Source organism: Rousettus aegyptiacus, unplaced genomic scaffold (genome assembly GCF_014176215.1).
Source record: "Rousettus aegyptiacus isolate mRouAeg1 unplaced genomic scaffold, mRouAeg1.p scaffold_m13_p_4, whole genome shotgun sequence".
NCBI lineage: Eukaryota > Metazoa > Chordata > Mammalia > Chiroptera > Pteropodidae > Rousettus > Rousettus aegyptiacus.
In genome coordinates this window covers 59,708,723-59,730,795 of record NW_023416307.1, presented here as the reverse complement: position 1 = coordinate 59,730,795, position 22,073 = coordinate 59,708,723, and the positions used below count along the sequence as shown (strand labels likewise).

The 22,073-nt window shown below is 36.8% G+C and overlaps 1 protein-coding gene across 33 annotated transcripts in view; it reads right to left on the bottom strand.

The window, feature by feature from the left end:
• The window catches only part of ZBTB20 (zinc finger and BTB domain containing 20), a 736,649-nt gene that overhangs the window by 230,838 nt on the left and 483,738 nt on the right, over window positions 1–22,073 (bottom strand). For 13 of the 33 annotated variants that reach the window (XM_016137756.2, XM_036218888.1, XM_036218889.1 and 10 more), the window contains one exon: window positions 351–730. The exons of 14 other annotated variants lie outside the window; for them this stretch is intronic. The gene's annotated coding sequence lies outside the window, so the exon portion shown is untranslated. Of the gene's footprint in view, window positions 1–350 lie in introns of all 33 variants that reach the window. 6 more of the 33 variants (XM_036218893.1, XM_016137767.2, XM_016137780.2 and 3 more) reach the window with 3 other exon arrangements.

Sequence of the window (22,073 nt, the reverse complement as noted above, 5' to 3'; positions counted from 1 at the left end):
GGATATATACTTACATAAAATCTCATCAAGCTATACATTTAATTTGTGTACTTCACTGTATGAGACTTAGAATGGAAAACTAAAAGATAAGAACAGGTTCAAAAAATATTTCAAATTAATTGAAATTTGTTTAAACTAGGTGTTGAATTCTTGTATGTTCACATTATTTTTTATACTTTTATATGCTTGAACTATTTTACATTAAAATAATTGATTAGACAAAGACGATTGCTTTTGCTAACTAGAATCAGTCAAGGTAAAAGAAAGTACTAGTGTCATCTCTTCACTATCCCTGACAACAGATCCCAATATTCCAGGAATCAGTAAGTACTTAAGCCAAACATACTTACAAAGTGATCGTTTTGTTGAATCAAAAGCAAAACTTTCAATTCATTTCTTGACTATGTGTAGGATGAAGTCTTTCTTAAGTGAATAGCCAGAAGCATACGTTGTTGATATGATGCTACCAACACACAAAGAACATCCATCCACTGATATTTTTCAATTGATGAAGTGGGGAATGCATTGCCAAGGACTTTTCTGATGTGAATCAACAGGTGGTCTGGCAGCAATACAGCTATTTGTTCATTGGCTTCACCTCTGGTTTCAGAAAAGAAAAAGAGACGATACCTTTTCAATGCAGTATTTCAAGTCGACCATATGGAAAGCAAGGTTTTATTCCAGCCAATTCTCTTTCTCTCAAAACGTGGAGGAAAAGTGCCAGTCACTGCTACTCTCGCCACCAGCCATGGTACAGATGTTTGGAAAATGCAAAAACGGAGAAATGAAACAAAAAGAAAACCCTCAAAAATAAGTTTTGCATAAAGGAAAAATAGAGTATATAATTATCATAGGTGCAAAAAGGTAAACGCATTTTTTTATTTATCCTGTTGTGTTAAACTAAAACTAAAAGAGCCCAAACAAATGAAAACACTGATGTTTCGACTTAACTAGTGTTGTGCTGAAACTGATAATTACAAAGACCAACTGAAATCTGGCTAAAAGTGGGAATAAAAAACTGATTTCTTTTAATCTAATAAAAGATCCTTTATCTCCAAGAATGTTAGACTATGACCTATTTAAATGAACACTTATTAAAGAACAGATCCATTAAAATATATATGTACATTTTCAGGCACCTAAATGGCAATAGAGTGTTTCTTTGAAATCTTTTCTGAGAAAAAAAAGATGGACTGAAATTATAACAGTTCCTGACATGACTCAGATAAAACACTTAGGAAGAAATGTCTCCAAACTGTTCAAACGTGTACCTCTAAGTTGGCATAGCCAGCACACAGCCCCAGTTCTTCTGAAAGCAAGTACCCTATTAGGTTTAAGCACATTAAATTATTCAGATAAGACTATCTTTGTTTAAAAGAAAGTTTTAAAAAATTTAATGTAATTGCTGAGAGAGCACTTTGCCGGATTTGAAAGTTGGGCTTTGGTTCAGGCCCAGCTCTACCACAATCCTGTTGTATGTACATCTTTATTCATGTTATTAAACATCCTTGGGTCTCAATACCCACATCGCTAAAGGGCAAGTGTGACACAGCATCAGAGCCTTATCGTGATGCTCCTTTCCAGCCTTAAGATTCTATGAATCTAATGAAATTACTCTAACATAAGTTTTCTTTTCTTCATTCGTTTCTTGCTTTCTTAAAATAAACAGGCAAATAAACAAATAAGTAAATATATATTAAAGACACATACAACATATATACTAATCAGCTATCCCTCTAAATGGAAAGAGAGAAAAGTTTTTGTTGTTGCCATTATCAATTCCCTAATGTGTATTTAAGAAGAGAGTTCCCATAAAAATGATTTTTATTTTTTTTTTCCAGAATCGAAAATAGCATATCATTTCTTTGCCATTTAAGTTCTATTAGGAAAGACAACACAAAATCATTACTGAAATCCTATTAGGAACTTTCGAAAGAGAAGAAAAGTCACTAAAAGTCCATTTAAAATTTAAACGGTTTGTTTTCATGTTTTCTTTTACAGAAATTATAAGTGCCACCACAAACTACTTTCATTTCCTTCCCCAGGCACAATACACTCAACTGTGTAAAACACGGGACCCTCTTCTAACACCCTTCCCACCTGTCTCCTGAAGTAACAAAGCTGAGGTATAGATTACAACATGAGATATTTGGGATGGGAGTAAAACATTTCATCTGGGAGACAGTACTGTGGTCAATGTGCCAAATATAAAAGAAAGTTAAGCCCCATCACAACTTTGGCAAGAAATTTGGGTTCTCATGGCTGAACAATGATAATCATTTTTACACAAGACTTTAAAAAATGAAAGCACCTGGGGCAACAGCCAGAAAATGTCTGAGAATGCGAGTGTTTCACGTCAATATCTAAACCAGATAAGACACTATCAGTGCACCCTTAATGAAGGGTCTAAAAAGAATACAGGGCATCTGACACCTTGTTGAATAAGAGAAGCTCAGCTTTTGAAAAGGCCAAAGACTCAGGGCGAATGCTCCATTGTTCCAAGTTGCTGATATGTCTATGGCACCAGCAGAGGCAAAAATACTCAAGAACAGGCAAGTCTCCTGTTACAGGCTCCAGCTTGGCTCTGTATGCTGATAAGCCTGAGACCCACCTGACTGTACACTCTGGGGACACCAAGGGTGGGTCTCCCAGGGGAGGAAGGCTCCTCAAACAGAGAGGCAAGAGTCGAAAGTTGCACAGAGTATGAGCACTCCCTGCTGGCAGCTGAAGTTGCAGATGAATTGGTGAAGTCTTAAAGTGGGCTCTGGAAGGTTTCTGTGGGGAGGCTAATGGACGTACCTCACTTTTCGGGGAATAAGAGCATGTTTCTGATTAGGTCTGATAGTTCCAGATGTTATACTGACTGAGGGAGGAGGAAGGAAGAGGCTACTGATAGAAAGAACTCCAAGAACAGGCAAAAACGATATGTATACCATTTTCATTAACTTTTTCAGCTAGTAACATTTTATAAAGTATATACAGGCCCGTGTGTGGGCACGTGTGTGGGAGGTAGAGGGGGTGCCAGAGGAAATGAATTTCTGTGTGGCTCCCTTTATCCCATCAAGAGGAATCCCTGGGACAGTCCAATATGTTTGCAACATTTACATTTTACTAGGAAATCCCATCTATAACCCTGATGGAACTGCCTGGTGTGTCCACTATACCACTGCTCCTAAGCCCTAGACAGGCGGTCCTTGTTTATCTGTACAGGCCTGGGGCCGCAATACTGGTATCTCTCTCATGCTCCACTCTGCTAGGGTTCTTTCGTGTAATAAGATGAAGGTCAAAATGGCAGTCTGCTAAAAGCAGCAGTATTTCAGCTGCAGGAATAACTTGCTTGTCATCAACTTGTTAATGCAATAGTCAAACATTTCTTTGACATGTACAGTATCAGCTAACTTCAGCAGATAAAGGGTCTAGAACAGGAAGATGCTGCAGATGCTTTAGCTCGGAGGAAGGCTTAGCAGAGCCAAAACGTCAGCAGGGTCTGTTTGTTCCATACTTTCCATCGAGCTCTGCAAAAGAAATGTTAGATTACTGCAATGACAAGTTTGTGACAAGCAAGTCATTTGTGCAACTGGTGCGCTCCTGTTTTTATCTGTTTACCATTCAGACTTGTGAATGCCATTTCAAGCACTTACAGGATTTCTGGCTCCCATTAAGGGGAAATGGTTCCTCCACGTTTAGAATTTTCTGCCTCAAAGAGAATTACTAAGCAATTATTTATCCCTGTGGTCACAGTGTCACACAAAAGCACTCTTAAGTTGTTTAGTTGGACTCTGAATCATGAAATGGAGTCCTAGGGACTGGATAGCTTGGAGCATCAGAAATTTCTCATCTAGTTTATTGGAATGACTACAAAGCAAGCCTGTAAGAGTCAATAAAATTGTGGCCAGCTTAAAATACCTTGCTCTTTTGCTCTGGCATCATATATCAAGGCCATATGCTTCAAGGAACATAAATCCACTTGTAATGAGTAGATCCTGAGAAGCCAGGACCTGACTATGGCACAGACACTGACATGTGATCTCACATATTAGAGTTTTGGTGACAAGGACTGCTTTAACTGTTGAGAAGGGAATTTACACAGCCTTCTCCCTGTATTCTGTGGGTAACCAGAGGGCCAATCCAAATCTAGAAAACATTTTAAAGGTAAAAATTACCATTATAACATAAAATTAACACTTAGGGTCATCCTTCTGGACTGACTTTTTTATGTAAATGGAGACCCTGGCAAATTTTGAATCAAGAATTCAAGATTGTCTCATTGGATTCTACATGTGAGATCACTGAGTAACTTTGGGTGAGTCATTTTAACCTTCTGGGACAAGGGTAGAAAATACTACTATTCCCTGTTTACGCAATACAAATGGCCTTAAAGTCAATGATATAAAAGATGAAGACTGCATTCAGAATTCAAGAACAAGAATAGTATTTCCTAAAAGTCATGTGTCCTACCTATGATTTAAAATTTTTGTCTATCGTTGGTATTGAATTTACAAATAATTCTAACTATAGCAGTGGTTCCCGGTATTTTTGGCACCAGGGACTGGTGTTCCTATGAGACTCTAATGCCTGATGGTCTGAGGTGGAGCTGAGGCGGTAATGCTAGCGCTGGGGAGCGGCTGCAAATACAGATGAAGCTTTGCTTGCTCAACCGCTGCTAACCTCCCGCTGTGCGGCCCGGCTCCTAACAGGCCGCAGACTGGTACCAGTCTGCAGGCCAGGGGTTAGGAACACCTGTTTTAAAGAACATGAAAGCATGAAGTTTGGAGGCAGGGAGATCGATGCTCACAACAGGCGAGGAAGCAAAGCAAAGCTGCAGCAGAGGCTGAAATGTCAAGGACCAGACAGAAAGTAATGACGTAAAGTGAGGCAGAGCTTGGTATGGGTGACAGAGAAATGTTACAGAAATGTATAACAGTCCTTGTTCAATAAAAATTTTATTGTCAATAATCATTTGCCAGACACTACATGTGTTATACAATTTACATGTGTAATAAAACCTTTACATAAGCTCTATGGTGTATGTATTATCAATTTTTTTCCCATGTTGGAACTAAAACATAGAGAAATTTAAATTCTTTACTATAAATCTGCACATAGCAGAGATTTAAAACTTGTTTTCCCTTACTCCAAAGCCCTTGTACTCTTAAACCACTGAAGAACTAAAGTCATTTCCAGCCTGCAGAAGACTTTTGTCTTGTGTTTACTGAAAAACATTTTAATCTGTAAATGTAGCTATTCAAGAATTTTATAAAAAAGGGCCAGTGAGAACTAGCTCTGGCTATGTTGCCATCCTTCCTAGGCCTCTGAGCACCATCAAGATATCATTCCTTTTGCCCCAGTCTGACCTATTACTACTTTTCACACTGAAAAGAGGTGAAAGTGATCTAACCTAATCACATACATCTGTGCTATGAAAGCCAGCATTCACAGATGCCGCATCTCCTTGTGTCCATGTCAACTGCGTTCTCTCTCTTCATCTGTATAGCCTTTATATCACCCTACTCTTTGCTCCCCTGTTACCTCTAGGGATCCTCCTTTTGTCACTTGTCTGCTATTCTTTTTAGGTGGGGGAAGGGGCAGGCATTTTCTTACCATGACAAGGATTACTGAAACAGTTTAAACTTCAAACTTTGCACAGAATGCATCCTTTGTTCAATCTTCTGCTTTGTTTCTCTTTAATGATAGCTTTGCCACAGGTCCCGTTCATATGTAACTCAGGGCTATGCAAATCAAACTGGTAAGCAAGACTTTGCAGCTACTCTATCTTAAAATGAATACGCGTCTAAGAGGTGGAACCCTCTGAGTGAGGCATGTCTTATGAACAGTGTGTGTCTAATGGTGGCTGTTTTTGTATGAGTGGCAAAAAATAAGCCCGAGGAGATCTGTGTTGACATTCCCTCATCTCTTTTTAGTGTGTTTTCAGAGTAGATCGCAAGAGGTTTTAGCTCACATGACCGGGTTTTTCTTTTTCCATATTTCTACCCTTTAAAAAATTTTTTTATTTTTCCTTGTAGGGGTTTTCCCAAGCACAGGATTCTGACTGAAGCATGACTCAAAAAGACACCACCCATAATGCAGAATGTTTAGATCACAGGGCAATGTGTAGAGAATCTAAATAACTTGTGGTCCAAGTCTTGATCTGGTGCCTGAGTTTGCGCGTGGTGGCCATTCGGCCTGTGCTGCACACCACCAGGGCCACAGGCTCTCAGCCTCATAGGCAACCCAGTCCTGCCCTAGGACCCTTCCATCTGTACAACCTGTTCTCCCTTATACTGACCTGAACCTTTCTTTCTAAAATTCCCCCCATGGCTTCTAATTCTTTCTCACCCCATCTTTCAATCCTGAGAGCTTTGGGGGAATTAATGGCTCATTTAATGATAATCCTGTGCATATCATATGTCAACACGTGAGTTTAAATCATCCTGCCTTGTCCGTCTCCCCTTACCCCACATGAGCTAAATTACCACTGTACCCTTTGGACAACCCTGGGAGAAATGTAAGTCAGTCTACCTAGCTTTTCATTTCCATTTGGATGTAGATAATGCACGTGACAAAGCATTCTTAATCTCTTTGATTTTCTGTCCTAGTCTGAGAAAAATCTTGCTGGACAACCTGAGGCAGACTTGATTGCCATAGCTATTTATATGGAGGCCATATAATTTATTGCGGAAACAGGGACACTTTTGAGGGTGAAAGGATCCTATGAATAATTATACTAAGACCATAGATGGAAACTAGAAATGTTCCAGGCATATTTATACAGTATCTTGCACATACCTTTACTCCAATACCTATCTCATTACACTGGAGTTTGCTATTTTCATGTCTTTTTCTCTCATCAGTCTGTGATGGACACTTATTTACTTGTGTACCTCTAGTTCCTAGAAGAGTACTTGGCAAGTACAAAAAGCTTGGTAGATTTTTTTTTTTCAATCGAGGGGGTCTTCTTCCCTAATTCCATTCTATGGAAGCCTCTTCTTATTTTATAACAAATACTACCAACACATATTGGCTTCATATTTTTGGAGATGAACCAAAAATACTTCATTCAGTGCCATAGGAAGAGAATGGTTTAATAGTAATGGGTTTGAGTCTGAATATTGACAGCAACAAGCAGAGAGTGAAATATAATAACTTTTCCACTAAAAGTCTACTACTATACCTTTTTATGGAACACGGAACAATATACTCTGATCTCTTTGTTCACAAGTAAATTTTTTCAGCAGTTGTACTCACAATCCTAAGTCTGTAGTAAATCAATTATTATAGGAGATAATGTTAACAGTATCGTGGTCACATCTGTGACCATACGGAACCAAAGGTAACATAGGAGGATTCCTGAGAATTCTCTACTAAAATATTGGTGGCCCTTCTATTGCTTCTACTTTGGCCGAGTCCTGGTAGAGTTCAACAGTTTTTGCTTCTGAATAACAGTGGCTTTTCAAAAGAGAGAGAAAAAACTCCTGAAAAATGTGTCACCTAGAGAAAACATTTCTTCCTTTCTCTCTGACGCATGTAGACCATTCCAGAAAGATGTGTCTAGCCCATTTAAGTTAAAGAGCTTCATAGATGACAAAGCCATAACTTCTCTTTCAGTGTTTAGAAGTCGCACTGTCAAGAGCCTATCTCATTATCAAACCTAAAGATTTTCTATTGCTATATAAGCATATTTCATCACTATGGGGTCTCAGTGAAGAAAAGAGAGAAAGTCTGATTTTTTTACTTCCCATAACTCAAAACTGGTATTAACTCATATCTCAACCTTCTTTTTCATAAGATAAAAAAAATTTGATGTCTTTAAATTTTTCTTAAAGAATTTTTTCCTCAAAATGTTAAATTTAAATTTTATTGGGAGGGGTTTTATAACTCTTTCTCTTCAAGATGTTCATATCCAATTTTAGTTGAATTCAGAACAAGTATGAATAAGTGTCTGATCTATGCTCAGAGAATATAGTAGAAATGTCTACATTCTGCATACTTCTTATATGTTTTACTATTACAACTACTTTTGAATTGTAGTTTTACATCTCACACTTCTGATTAACTTTCTATGCTCCACTTCTAGATACTACTTTGCCCACAGAGCTAGTCAGTCTTTATTTTCAGTCCATCAATGACATTTACCAACCTATAACATATCATGGGATATCTGAGAATTACAAGAAGATTTGAAAGAAACAAAGTTATATGCCTTTCCTTGCATATAACAATTTATGGAGAAAGAAGACTATCTTACATAAAGGAAGCAATGAGGATGTGCATATTCAGGTATGTGGTATTAGTTTAGCAGCTACTATCACACGCAAGTTAATATAGCTATATGAAATTTTATATGTAAGTGATGAAGGAATCACGGGATGAATTGCCACTTGTGACACTGGCTCTTCCTCCTGAAGAATGCTAACAACATTCTATATTTATTTTATGTTTTACTGAGCGTTCATTTCAAATGCCTGTCTTCCCTCTGCAGTGGTGGTTATACCTATGTCTCAAATTGTTTCTATTTGGACACTGTACATAAACACATCATACTCTGAAAACATGCATACCCTGTCCTCAGCATCTAAAATCGTGATTTACAATTATTTACAATCTCCGATGTCCTGCTGTTAATATGATTTTGCATCACTCTTCCTTGACTACTCTTTATTAAAATATAATTTTCAACTAAAACTGATTTTGTTTTCAGATTTTGAAATGCTACTGCCAATAATTTAGAATACACTAGGTTTGTTAATATTAGAAAACGTGTTTAATCAAATCAAGATGATCAAAAACCAGATTTCGAGATGGACCCCAATGGCATACCATTTCTCCATTTCTCCATTTTGACTCAGGTACCCTAATAATCATTTCCTAGGAATTCTGAAGTGCTTGACACAAAATAAATTGGTTAAGATTCTCTGGGTTTTTTATTTTGGGGTCTTTTGAGACAAAATTAAAATCTTTGCTAGTTAAGTGGAGTTAGATCATACCTCTAGCTTTTCCTCAGTTCACCAGAGCTCTCACTGGGCCGAGAAAGAAGACAAATATTGCATGGCATTGTGCTGGTCATTAGCTGGTGTCTGGTATCATTAAAGGATTGCCAAATCAATTTTACTGGGGTTTTCCTGGGATATTTCATTGCAGAGAGGTTCGATTTTCAAGTCTAAAACTTCCAGACAGAAGTATTAAAATGGTTATATACAGGTACAGTTTCCCAGGTACTGAGTTTCATTTTGGCAGAGAAGTGGCAATGAAGGTAAATGTGAAAATATCATCACCCACAATCAGAAAGTTGAGCCAGGGCACAAACAAATGCATGCTTCCTGGGTGATCAACTATAAAGCACCGTTTATGTGTTTTAATTTCTACACTGACTTTATTTTTAAATTGCATTAAATATAACAATGTTGTTCATAAACAGCTCATTTCTGAAATTTATAGAGAATCTTACTCTGAAATAGATTAATTAGTCCAATCTATTCTTTTGACCAATGTAGTCTCTATTTTTGACCAGTCTATTCTCACTGTAGAAATTTTTTCTATAAAAATCTATATTATATATTTTCTACCAGCATAATGTATCCTTATATCTACCCAATCTATTCTACTCCTAGCATACAATTCCAAGAGATTCACATACAGTAACTCAACATTCATTACTTCTGAACACCTAAGTCCCTGGACCCACGACTGCTAGTTAAGCAGATAGCTTCCAGGCCACTATTACACGAGTAGGACTGAAATGAATATGCCTAATAATTACTGGGGGGAAAAGGGCTTTGATTATGGAGAAGCGTATAGTTATTTCGAAAGCCTAGTTCTTCCAAAAAGAAGGCAATGCTTCTCATTTGGTGTATGTACATCAGAAATTTAGTGCTAATCTTTTTATTTTTTAGTAGATCCTGAAGTAAGAACTAAAAAGCACTCCTTTAGCACCTCTTACTTGGGGTCTTTTTGAGTTAAAAGTTGGCATGTGAACTTTGTAGGAAGGCAGAGGTAGTGATCATTATAAAATCATTCAGTCCATGAACTAAAAACAAGAATGACAATTTATTGGCCAAAAATAGAGGGGACAGATTTCTGAATAAAGGTGCCCCTGTGACTGGGACATAACATGGAACTGGAACTAGATAGACCATTGACCTCTTGTGTCTTTTGCGGTGGGGGTTGAAGATCTCTATTTGAGTGGTGTCTATCACTAAGGCATCACAGAGGCACAGGAAAGCTCATCTCTATAATAATAGTAGCTTCTACTTTATGTTAAGATAGACCTTTTAAACAACCCCTTCTAGTGTTCTATTGATTATTAGCCATACAGCTAAGCAGTTATTTCTTTTTTGGTAAGGGTATCCGAGCCCGAAGAGTTAATAATATATGTGTCTTCCCTGCTGAGTGGGATCAGACATACTCCCTCTGCACTTTCATCTTGCTATTCTCATTTTTCTCATTTTGCTCTGTGATCAGTAGACAAAATATACACTAGAAAATAAAGAGCTGAAGAAGGAGTACTAAGGAAGAAGAACCCAAATCCTGCCTGCTTTAGGCAAGAGAATATTTTAGTATTAATGGTTAAATTGCAACCTATCAAAGTTTAAATACAATTCCAAAGTGTGTCTAAAGTGATCCAAAAGAAAACAAAATTTCTTCTTTTTTCAGCTATAAATTCTGCAGGCTGATTCTATGTTCTCATCTCATTCCTGTTTCTTCCTCTGCTCCAGAAAGGATTAATGTCTAACATTAAACAAACACTATGCAATAAAAAAAAAAAAAGATATCATAATGTATACTCATAAAATTCGAATCCGGAGCCAGAGGAGGGTAAGTTCTTAGCCCAGTAGATGAGTCTTACTGGCAGTAATGGAGACACATTCCTAATTTATCTGGAGAAGGTGCTGAAAATGTTCTCTGTTATGTCTTGAAATGAAGTTTTGGTGGTGTAAAAATCTTGTGGTTAATGTGGCATATTGTTGTTGTTGTTGTTTTTTCTCCTCTCTCGGATCACAAAAACAATCTAAGTATGGACAGGCGGGACAGCATGTTTACTTCTTTGTTAGAAGCTGTACATGTTACTATATTCTATTGTAAATGAATTAGAAAAATAGCAAATCTCTTGATGCAGGCCATGTACAGATCTACGTATACCTTAGCTTTCCTTATTGCTATTCTCTCAATCCCTGTATCCATTTTTCTTTTTTTGAATTTGAGGCACGCCCTAATATTGCCAGATGATTTCTGGTGGTTGGAGCTCTTGTGACATTTCCTTCATCCATCCATGCTGCCTAGTTCAATACAAACTCCCAAAGGCCTTTCTCTTACTAAAGATGATGAGTGATTGAACTTATAAAATGACTTCTGTATTATGACATAAAATCTGGAGGCAGCAATTATAGCTGCTCAAATAAACTTCTCGCCTTACAAATGACTCATAATTATGAGGCAAATAAATATGCGTATTTCCCTTTCCGAAGTATAACTAAAGGCTCTAGAGGTCCTGAGTTTGTCTTCAGTGTTTGTACTGAAACTGCATAAATGCTGTTCATTAGGCAGTTCTTTTCTCAGTTTCAATACCAGCCATCTTAAGATTTCTATGACGTGTAGCGGATCCTGGAAACCCACATGAAAGCAAGTACTCAAATATTAGGGACCTGAATTGAAAATCCAGACTGGGAAGAATGTATCAGTGAGAAGAAACTTGGACGAATTCATTAAACCGAGGAGCTTTTGCTGGTTCAATGGGTCTAAGAAAGAGGCCATTAAGGATTCCATCAAAGGACATTAAGAGTTCCAGGAGAGTTACTTGGATATCTGGACACCTGGATTATTTCATCTGAGCATGACCTAGAGCTGAGCAAATTCGTCCATGCTTATCCTAGGTTGGATACAGATCTCCAAGATAAGACTGGTAAACTCTCATTTTCCTGTTCCGTTTTTTAAAGTTAAGGTTCCTGATATATACTCTCATTACAAGATATGGTCAAGGTTATATATGGGTTGAGAGCACATAGTAGTTCAGTAACTAAAATGTTGCCCTAATATTAGTTTCCCTTACAAACCTTGAAAGGCCAATATGCTATCATCTGGGGCAGTTCAGGGGAAGGTGACGTAATGATGCTTTAATGATTCAAAACACAAATGGGCCATTACTCAGGCATAGTAGGGAGGACACTAAGAAATATTTGAAAAGGTAAATAGTTTCTGTTTCAGAGAATAACCTTGTCTCCTCAAACCATTAATATTTCTTTATTTTTAATATAGCTAAATCTCGCTCATATTAGACTCATACATAAACTAGCAAAATTTTACCTAGAATGTTCCAACATACATATTTTTTCCCCCCATTAAATAGCAACAACAATTTTGGTTCAAGCATCATAACTTAAGCAAAAAGAAACACTTAGAATATGTTAAAAAATGTATTCTCTATTTATGTAGCTATATATTATAAAATCCACCAAACCAAGATTATACAGTGATGCTGTTTTCTTCAGTTTCATAATAATATTTTTTGGAGATTCCTACTTTTATATAGAGGGGGAAAATGACATCATATAAATGAAGCAGATGAATAGAGACACGCAGAGGGCGAGTGCAAGATGCCCACATACTGTCTACGAAGTGTTGCCAGTTGTAAAAGGATCCGACATGCTAATATGCTTTCGTTCAGATTCGTTACTGAGACACTAAGAGCGTGATGGCTGGCAGACAGTGCATTTAAGTGCGGTTACCGAGGCCCCCAAATATTGACAGAGTGCCAGATTCCAAGACACTATTGACGTACACAGTCGGCCACGGCTCCAGACACCTCTCAGACAGAGTCTTTAAATGTCACAGATAAATGAATTTTCATGAAATGGGGAGAGTGAAATGAAGAGCAAGAAGAGAGAAAGAACACAGAATGAAAGGCAAGATAAGAAAAAAAGGAAGGAAGAAAATCACTCCTATATCACTGACATGAAAGCATGTGGCATCTCATCCTTCAAGCGCCTTATAAAGGATGTGAAATCAAGCCTTCTGAATGTATTCCATTACCAGAGCATTCAAACATCTTTAATAATTTCATTGTGTTTTTAAAAAGTTCAGGGAGATACATGTTGTAGAATAGCTTGAACGAACTATTTCAGAACAAAACATGGTTCAAGTATAAATATAATAAAGAAAGGGAACCACAGGTGCAAGTAAACATGAGGAAGGCTCCTAAGCAGCGCTCCATGTACATCAGAGCTTTAAAACTCAAGGTGCCATAAAATCCACTTTTCATCAAGGCACACGTGTGTCTTCTGACAGTTTTCTTTCTGGAGTCCCACTGAAAGCAGTGACACCTAGTGGGTTTGTAACAAGATATTGAGAAATGCCTTCTTCTTTCACCTCTCTCTCCCTGCCTTTCTAGAGAAAACACCTGCCAGGGAAATATATGAAGTAAAAACATTACTTGACACATGATAACAGAAATGAGCCATGGTTATAACTAGAACAACCAAGTGTTCCTTAGAAATCATGTGTAACTCAATATATTTTAAATGTAAATGAAGCTTTTTCACATTGAAAGTCTTTCATCTGCTGAGGGCACCTTCTCTTGACCTTGATGCACTGTGTCATTAAAAGCAAGCAGATTTTCAAGGTTAGAATATGGCTTGCTTGCGCATTTCCTTTTTTTGTATTAGAGTTGTGCAATCTCCACATTTCACATAGGGCAATCATGCCAATGCCCACAAACAAAATTCTTCCTCCTATTCAAAAGCACATGGGAAATAAAAAATTAACCTGCAGCAAAATAGTATGAAAAGCCTCAATTGCCTTTTTACTAGCATCACAATAAGTCTTGGTATAAATTTTTTTTCTGCATCTGGCTCTCTCTGTCTTGGATATCTAGGACATTAGCAGGTACTTGGAGAATAAAGTTCCAAACCTCACATATTCAAAAGGGATTTTGTTTTTGCACTAACTTTTCAATGATTTCTTAGTACTTTTCTTTTTTATATTAGGTGATGAAATGGAAGGATTTAGACTTCCTGCCATGGAAAAAAATAATTATTTTCTCTGTTTTTAAAGGCTTTTATTTTGAGGACAAAATCAGTTTTAACTCAAATGGAAATTGCAGTAAAATCTCAGACACTGTAATCAGTGACTGCATTAAAACTTTCAAGAAGTATGCCAACTTCCATGTGAGGCCACAATTCAACCAGATCACAAAGAGACATTATCCACTCTGCCTGTGGCCATTCTGATATTGTATACTACAAAATTGTTAAACTGTAAAATTAAAGATCAAGGCAATCATCTCTAATATGTTATACATACAAACATACGTATATACATACACACACACATACAGTGATTTTCCTCCTGTGACCATGTAATAAGCAGAGAGCATTCAGTTTACTCTAGGCTAAGGTCTAGAAAACACATTTTAAAAAGGGTATTGCATTTTTCTGATTATAAAAGTAAGAGTAGTCACCAAATATTCAGTGACTGGTTAAACAACTGTGGTACACCCTTATAAGGAATACTGTGAAGCTGCTAAAAAAGAATAAGGTAAATTTATATGTTATAGGACAAGATATAAGACATATGTGGTACAATTCCTGTTGTATGAATAAAATGAGGACATATAATACTGACATATACATAAACATTTTTTTCTGGGAGGATATACAAAACATTTGATTGGAGGGCTGAAAAAAATTTACTTTTAATTATATACTTCTCTACTCTGTTTGAAATTTTCAACTGTATATTTAAAAAATAGTGCCAGTTAATATATCTGAGTCGCAAATTTTTTTTCTTTTTTTCTTTTTCTCTGTAGTAAAAATGTAAAAACTTAATATATGACATTTTAAAAGGAAACATCTCCAAAATAAATTATATAAAAGTAATTCATATGAGTTATAATAAATTTGAAAGCATTAGAAAAGCATAAATAAAGTTTTTTTTTTTTTTTTTAAATACAGCTCGTATTTCTCTGACCCAACAATAACCACTATTGAATTTTTGAATTTTTGGTGGGTTGTGTCCAGTGTGTGAAGTCTCTTCTCTACTCTACTTTGGGAGTAAGAAAGATTCTTTTTATTTCTTTAGGTGGAGGGACCCAAAACAGCTCTATGAGCTATTCTGTTATATACTTTCCTGGGCAACTCTTACCACCACACTGTTTTTTGACAGCGAGGATATTGTTGGGGCAGCATAGGCTATATGTGACATTTCTGAAAATTATAGATCTTCTTTCATTTGGTACTGCTTCCTGAAAAGCATGATCCCTGTATCACCTCATAATAGTACATGACATCTCTTGATGGAGCAGAGGTGGCCTCATTATGCCCCACAATTATTATAGTGTTTGCATTGAAATAGTTTCTGGAGGACTCAGAAATGCTCTGTTCTTCTGAACAAACAGGGATCTTCCTTGCAAGATACTTAGCCCTCAAGCATCTTCGAAGGCTAAGGAAGTTGAAGGAAGAACTTGGTGTTATTTCTCAGGCCAATGATCTAATGATTACAACGCCTTTTAATATTTTCTTTGTTGAGGATCATTTTCTGAAGAAAGCTATTAACTCCCTCTTCCATATAAACACCTGATATTAATATTCATCTTTTAAGTATCTTATCTTTCAACAAATTTAAGAATTTTCCCAACTCTGTTGCTGCTGTTATTGAAAATAAGATAATAATGATAATCATTATTTTTATTGTGCCTAACTTCCACTGATTGTTTTCTAGGGGTTTGGTAGTTTACTTACACTTTTGCATTTGATTCTCAAAATACTTCTGCTACCGCTGTTGTTGTTATCATTCTGATTTTATATAGATTAGAAAATCCAGACTCAGAAATGTAGAAAAAATTGCCAAATGTCACAAATCTAGTAAGAGGTGAGCAAAGTCTCAAAATGTCAAGCTAATTCCAAACCTTCCAGGTTAGGTCTTCATGAGACTTACTCAGAGGTACAAGCCATTCCCAGAGCCTTGTGCTTTCTTATCTTTCTAATGTGTGTGTGTGTGTGTGTGTGTGTGTGTGTGTGAGAGAGAGAGAGAGAGAGAGAGAGAGAGAGAGAGAGAGAGAGAGAGAGAGAAATAGAGAGAGACAGAGAGAATGAGCAAGTGTGAAAGTGGGGGATGAAGAGAGAGGGAGACAGACAGACAGAGACAGACAGACACAGGAGAGAACTCCAAATAAAATTTCTCTAGGACTCCATTTTCCTCACCTCTAAAATGAACAGCACCTATCTCAGAGGTTTATTGTAAGGACCAGAGAGAGGAGATAATATACATGAAAGCACTTAGTACACCTAAAATAAAACATTATCATTATTGCTTTACAAGTTTACCTCCTTTGCATAATGGATGCGTTCTGGAGAAGGTGATTATGAAAATGTATAGGCTTAACTTCTATTATCAAATCACAGAGCAATTACATTATAAAATCATCGAAAAAAAGATCCTTAACAGATTGAAATGAAGACTTGATGTAAGGCAGGGGTTCAGGTGGCGGTTGGGTCTATGAGTACTATACTAGGAACAGTCTGTGTGTTGGCAGCATTTTCTAGATCCTCTTATCTCCCTCTCCTCAGCCTCCTTGGTTTGGTAATTCCTGAAACCACTCCAGCAGTTTCCAGAGATGAATCCCTTATTTTTATTTTGTCCAATAATATTTGTATGCAACAACAATAGTTCAGCAATAGCCCTATCTCATACATGACATAGAATAGTTAGAAAATTCCTTTAATTTGAACTGTCCGATTAGGTAAATTAATTTGTGCCCTACTTGTCTGTATGCAAGTTTCAGTCATACGTATCAATAATACTTGCGTTAGCCTCATCATATTCATTACATTGAAAAGCTTTTGGGACAGAAACCATGTCTTCTACTTTCTTGGAAATCCTACGCTTACTAGTGAGTCCTATAAATAAAATAAAACTTTAAATAGTACTGACTTCACCTTCAACTCATAACTAAACCTGACTCTGGGATTGAAGTGCTATTTTCTCTCTCTAGTCTCATCAGATATGAGTGTGTCACGTTACTGAGGCCAAGCTATATGCTCCGACAATGTACTCCTTTCTACCAACCAGTTGCATCTTGCTACTTGCTTTTTTTTTGAGGTATCAGGACTTATTCTTAAATTAATGCCCTATTTTTTTCTCAAGACATCCTTTACTTGTAGAAAATATTCAGAAAGAATGGAATTTTAGAAATAAACCATGTGCTGCTCAGACCTTGGGGAGAGCAGTGATGTTTGAAAACGTCAGGGGCACAAAAGCCTCACCGAATGTATTAGCCCTCTTATCTTGAGAGGTCAGGTAAATGTTACAAATCTGGTAAAAGGCAAGTGAAGACTCAGAATGATCCAAACTCTGCATGCCAACAGGTGTCAAGTGAGAGAGGTCAGCATAGTCCATACCCTTATGAAGTAGCTTGGGCACATCAGCTAGAAGGATTCTTCATACATTCTAAAAAGAGACCTTGCTCCAGATTATTTCACCCATAATAGCTGCCTGGGAAGCCGCCTTACAGCCTTCCCAGTTCTAGACCACTTTAAACAAGATATGCTTATATCTTATGTAATATTTTGTCATAAGCAGATTACAGTTCTTCATAGCTAATGAGTCTTACTGCAGTAGATTATCATGCTTCAACTATTGAGGTTAATCATATCACATGACTTAAACAAGAATCTCAACAGCTCTTAATCACATAGGCATTGGTCCTTCATTCTCAACAACAAATTCTGTAGCGTTGCCTATAGGCTGATGGTGAGTCTGGCTCAGATGACAAAGGTGAGTATCTTGAACACACGTGGGATATCTGATAATAAGTTTGACACACACTGTCATTTGACCTTGAATAGAGCCATTATGTTCATCAATGATTATATATGTATAGTTCTAGTTCTCCCTATACTACAGAAAGTCATTTCACCTATCAGTCACTCTCAGCTATCCTTACATATCCTTGAAGGTTCATTGCTAAATGCATAGGATTAATGGATTCTAGTCATCATAGAAACATCCCTTTCTCAGCATGATCTATCCTCCTCCCTTTTTATTGCCCACTATTGCACTTACTGATTTCTGATACACTTGGTATTTTATGAGTGTATTTGCTTATTTTCTGCCCTTTGCCTCCAGATGTTAGCTCTTTGAAGACAAAGGTTTTTTTTTTTTTGTATGTATCTGTTTTATTTACTGTTGTAACCCTAGCACCTAGAACAAATACCTGTTGAAAGATCACTTTTGAAAACGAAGGCAAAATAGTGAAGATGGTAAGCAAATATGAACTAGAGTAGAGGGAAAAAACTTTCTAGATAAAGTCTCGCTTCAAAAATTCATATAGTATATAATTCAAATATATCATCAGCTAATAACTTCATGAACTAATTTTCTATAGAACTCAAAGCACTTATTTTTAAAAATGTAATCTATTTGCTTTCTTAGTGTTATTGAAATAGTGATTTCATTCATTCCATCTTATATAGATATAAATTATGGCAAAGAGAAATGCTCTGTGGGCACAGCGGAAGGATTTAGGGGTTCTGACTCCAAGGGCTAGGTACTATGCACTATTTTACATCAGTTTGTATTTCACAATTAATGAGATTTTAGTGCTGAATTGCACATGGTAGTAGATTTGAACAAAAAATAATGCCATTAGCTTATGGCCTCTCATAGAAACAAACAAATAAAAAACAAAACACGAAAAACAAACATCGATATAGAAAGAGGAAAGGCGAACAGCTCAAAAGGCTCATGGTTCTTCTTAATTGTAATTTTAAAATCCAGATTGTTCTTTTTCATCAGAATTGCATTGCATCCTACTGGAAGAAAGGAATGAGATTTTAGTATACTATGCAAATAATGATAGTGGATCTGCCTCAGCTCATCAAGCTTCTCTTTCCTCAGATCCTCTTTTATCCTGAAAATCTCTTCTGGATTAAAAATCTTAAAAATCTTAAAAATCTCATTCAATGGATCATATTTTTCTATATAAAAATCTGAATTATTAAAATACTAAAAGAAAGACTGGCAAATCCTTTTATACTCTTGGCATGGAAAAACTTTTTACTTATGACTCAATGTCTAGAAGTCAAAATAGAAAAGATTGGTAAATCTGATTATATTAACAACAAGCATCTGTATGGAAAAAATATATATACCATAAGCAAAGTAATTAAAAGAAAAAGATAAACTGGGCAAAACCTTTGCAATGCATATAGATAAAAGGATTATCTGCTTGATGTATAAATAGCAAGAAATCAATAAGAAAAAGAACAGGAATCTGATAGAAAAGATGAAGGAATTGAACAGTCACTTAATAGAAAAATAAACACCAAAATCATTAAATATATGAAAAGATGCTTGGCATCACTTATAATCAGAAAAAGGCAAATTAAAAATACTGTGAGATATCATCTTTTACCTATACAATTTGCAAAAATTCAAAGTCTAAGAAACCACTGTTCTGTTGAGGATGGGGGTAAAAAGGCACTTCCATATATTGCCAATGGGACTGCTCACTAATATGACTCCTGGCAAAATTTCTCAAAATTTAAGATGCATATAACTCTTTGACCAACAACTTTACTTCTGAGGAGCTATCCTCCAGAAAACCTGCACATCTAAGAAATGATTTATGTACGAGGTTGTTCACTGGAGCATTGTTTGAAATGACAAAATCTGTTTATATACAGGGACTGGTAGAATAAACTATGATACATTTACATGATGGAATACTGTGCAACTGAATAAACGATTAAAGTAGCTCTCTATATAATGATACGGAAAGATCTCCAAGATATACTAGAGAATGCAAGATTGAGAGCTGCATTGAGAATACATTGAAAAGTGCAAGATTGACTAATTCAAGAATAATTTCATATAAAGGTGAAAATGAAAGTGTCATAGCAATAATAAAACAGTTCCCGAGTTCCTCATCTTTTAGACACTGGTACGGCCAACATTTGGGCAAATGCAGCCAGTATCTGGAATCCTTGGGACTCCATCACTTGGACCACAAAATGCTTCAGGTTCTTCCCTCCCTAGTTCTGTAGCATTCTTGTGATGTTATTAAACAATGGCTCCTTTCTAAGACCGAATGGACTTACTAGTAAAATCTAAAAAGGCATTAAAATGTTGTAACTCTGAACTAGTTGGGACAAATCCTATTGAAAACCTATGGCGACTCCTCATATTTTCTACTTGATCCATACACTGAGCAGAGAAGATCTGGTCATCTACTTGTTGCTATATAAGAAGAAATCACATTTCTCTGAGAGTTTAAATGTATGGGGTTATTAAAAATAATGAGTATAATATATTCATTTATTAGATAATATTTATCAAGATTCTAGAGTGCTCAGGTGATACATTCAGTATGCATATGATTATTAACGTGATGCAGAGTACAGCATTAGGCCGATGATATATGTTGAGTACTTGGGGATTCCTAAAGGAGAAGCTAATACAAACAGTGCATTATAATTAATAATAAATTTAATAGCAGCAGCCTAATTTTTGTAAGATAAGTAACACAATCTTTCACTGCAAAGAAATTATGGCATCAGTCCAGCAAACTGTTTCCCTAAAGATTTCCTCATTTTTACAGGTCGAGTGCTGTCTGGAACAACATGGAAAGTGCAGAAAAGAGCAGGGGTAGAAGCCCCTAGATCTGATTTGCCATTTCTTTTGTACCATTACTTTTTTGGTTAATATATAACCAATGAGTCATCCGTTCTGCGTAAGAATTTCTTCCTCTGGGTTCTGCTATTTATTTTAGGCAATTAGTTTAAAACATGGAAACAGGCAGAGAGAGAGGATTGATTGATTGATTGATTCTCTATTAATTAAGAACCCAGTACATTCTGGGTATTTACTATCATTATAGATACAGAAATAAAAGACACAGTCTTTGCCCTTAAATATTTCAGTCTATTAGGTAGAAGGGAAAGTAAATATCCAACTAATTATAATAGGGTGATGCCTGCTATAAATGAGTTAAGTATAAATAGCTGTGGAAGAACGGAGGCAATGGGATGCTGACTTTCAATGAGGAGTTTATACGACAAGTTTAGAGGAGATGATGCCTGAGCTGAAACTTAAAGGATGGGAGGAGCACATCAGGCAAAGACCAGAGAGGATGAAAAGGGACACCAGGTAGAGGTAACTAACAATGACAACAACAAAATTACAGAGCAAGGCAGAGTACAGACCATTCCAGGCAGAGCTATGGATGACATCTGAGAATAGCAGAAAATGAGGTTCAAAGGTGAGTACGGCCCACCCAGGTTGTGATGGAAGCACCACTTTAGACAAGGTGATCAGGGAAAGCTGAGACGGAAGTGAAGAGAAAGGGTCAGCCATCCAAAGCTTGGGGAGAAGAGCTTTCCCTGCAGAGCGCTGCACTTAGCATACAGATAAGTCTACTGGAAGGAGTGTGCAAAGACCTGGGGGCACTGCTTCCTGGTTGTGGAGATGAGCAGAACTATTCCAAATACTATTCCCCTGACTATTATCTAATCTCCTTTGTTGTCTCTGGAACCATGGCTCTTTCCCATCAATGAATTCATTCAATCCCTGTAATCAGCTCTGATTAGTGTTGTTTAACATCAATCTTTTCTACTTTTTTTCAAAGAAAGATACCAATCAGTTCTGTACACCCCTGCTTGTTAAAAGCAGCACCTCTCCTGCTGACTTACCGTTCTCTCTTAATCAAAAGGGCAGGAGGAAACAGTTGGGATTCACTTTTCTCTTTTTTTCTTTCAAAGTACACAAATGTCAACTTCCTCAAGGATGTTTGGCATAGCTGAGTTCAGTCATGTAATGTACAAAGTCAGCTTGATCAAAAGGTTGCAGGCTGCCCACTGCTAAAATGGAGGGAGAAAAGGAAACCGAGGGCTTCTCTGAAGTGTGAATGAGTTCATAGGCCACTGTCACATGTGTATTTACACGGAGCACATGCTGAGCTGACAACGGAGTTTAGGAAATGCGAACCTCTACCACGACACTTCTCATCTTTGCCTTTGAAACTGGAGTGGTGCTTTCTCGCTTTTCTATTTTTACTGTTGTGCCCAGCCAAGTACGTTCCATATAGT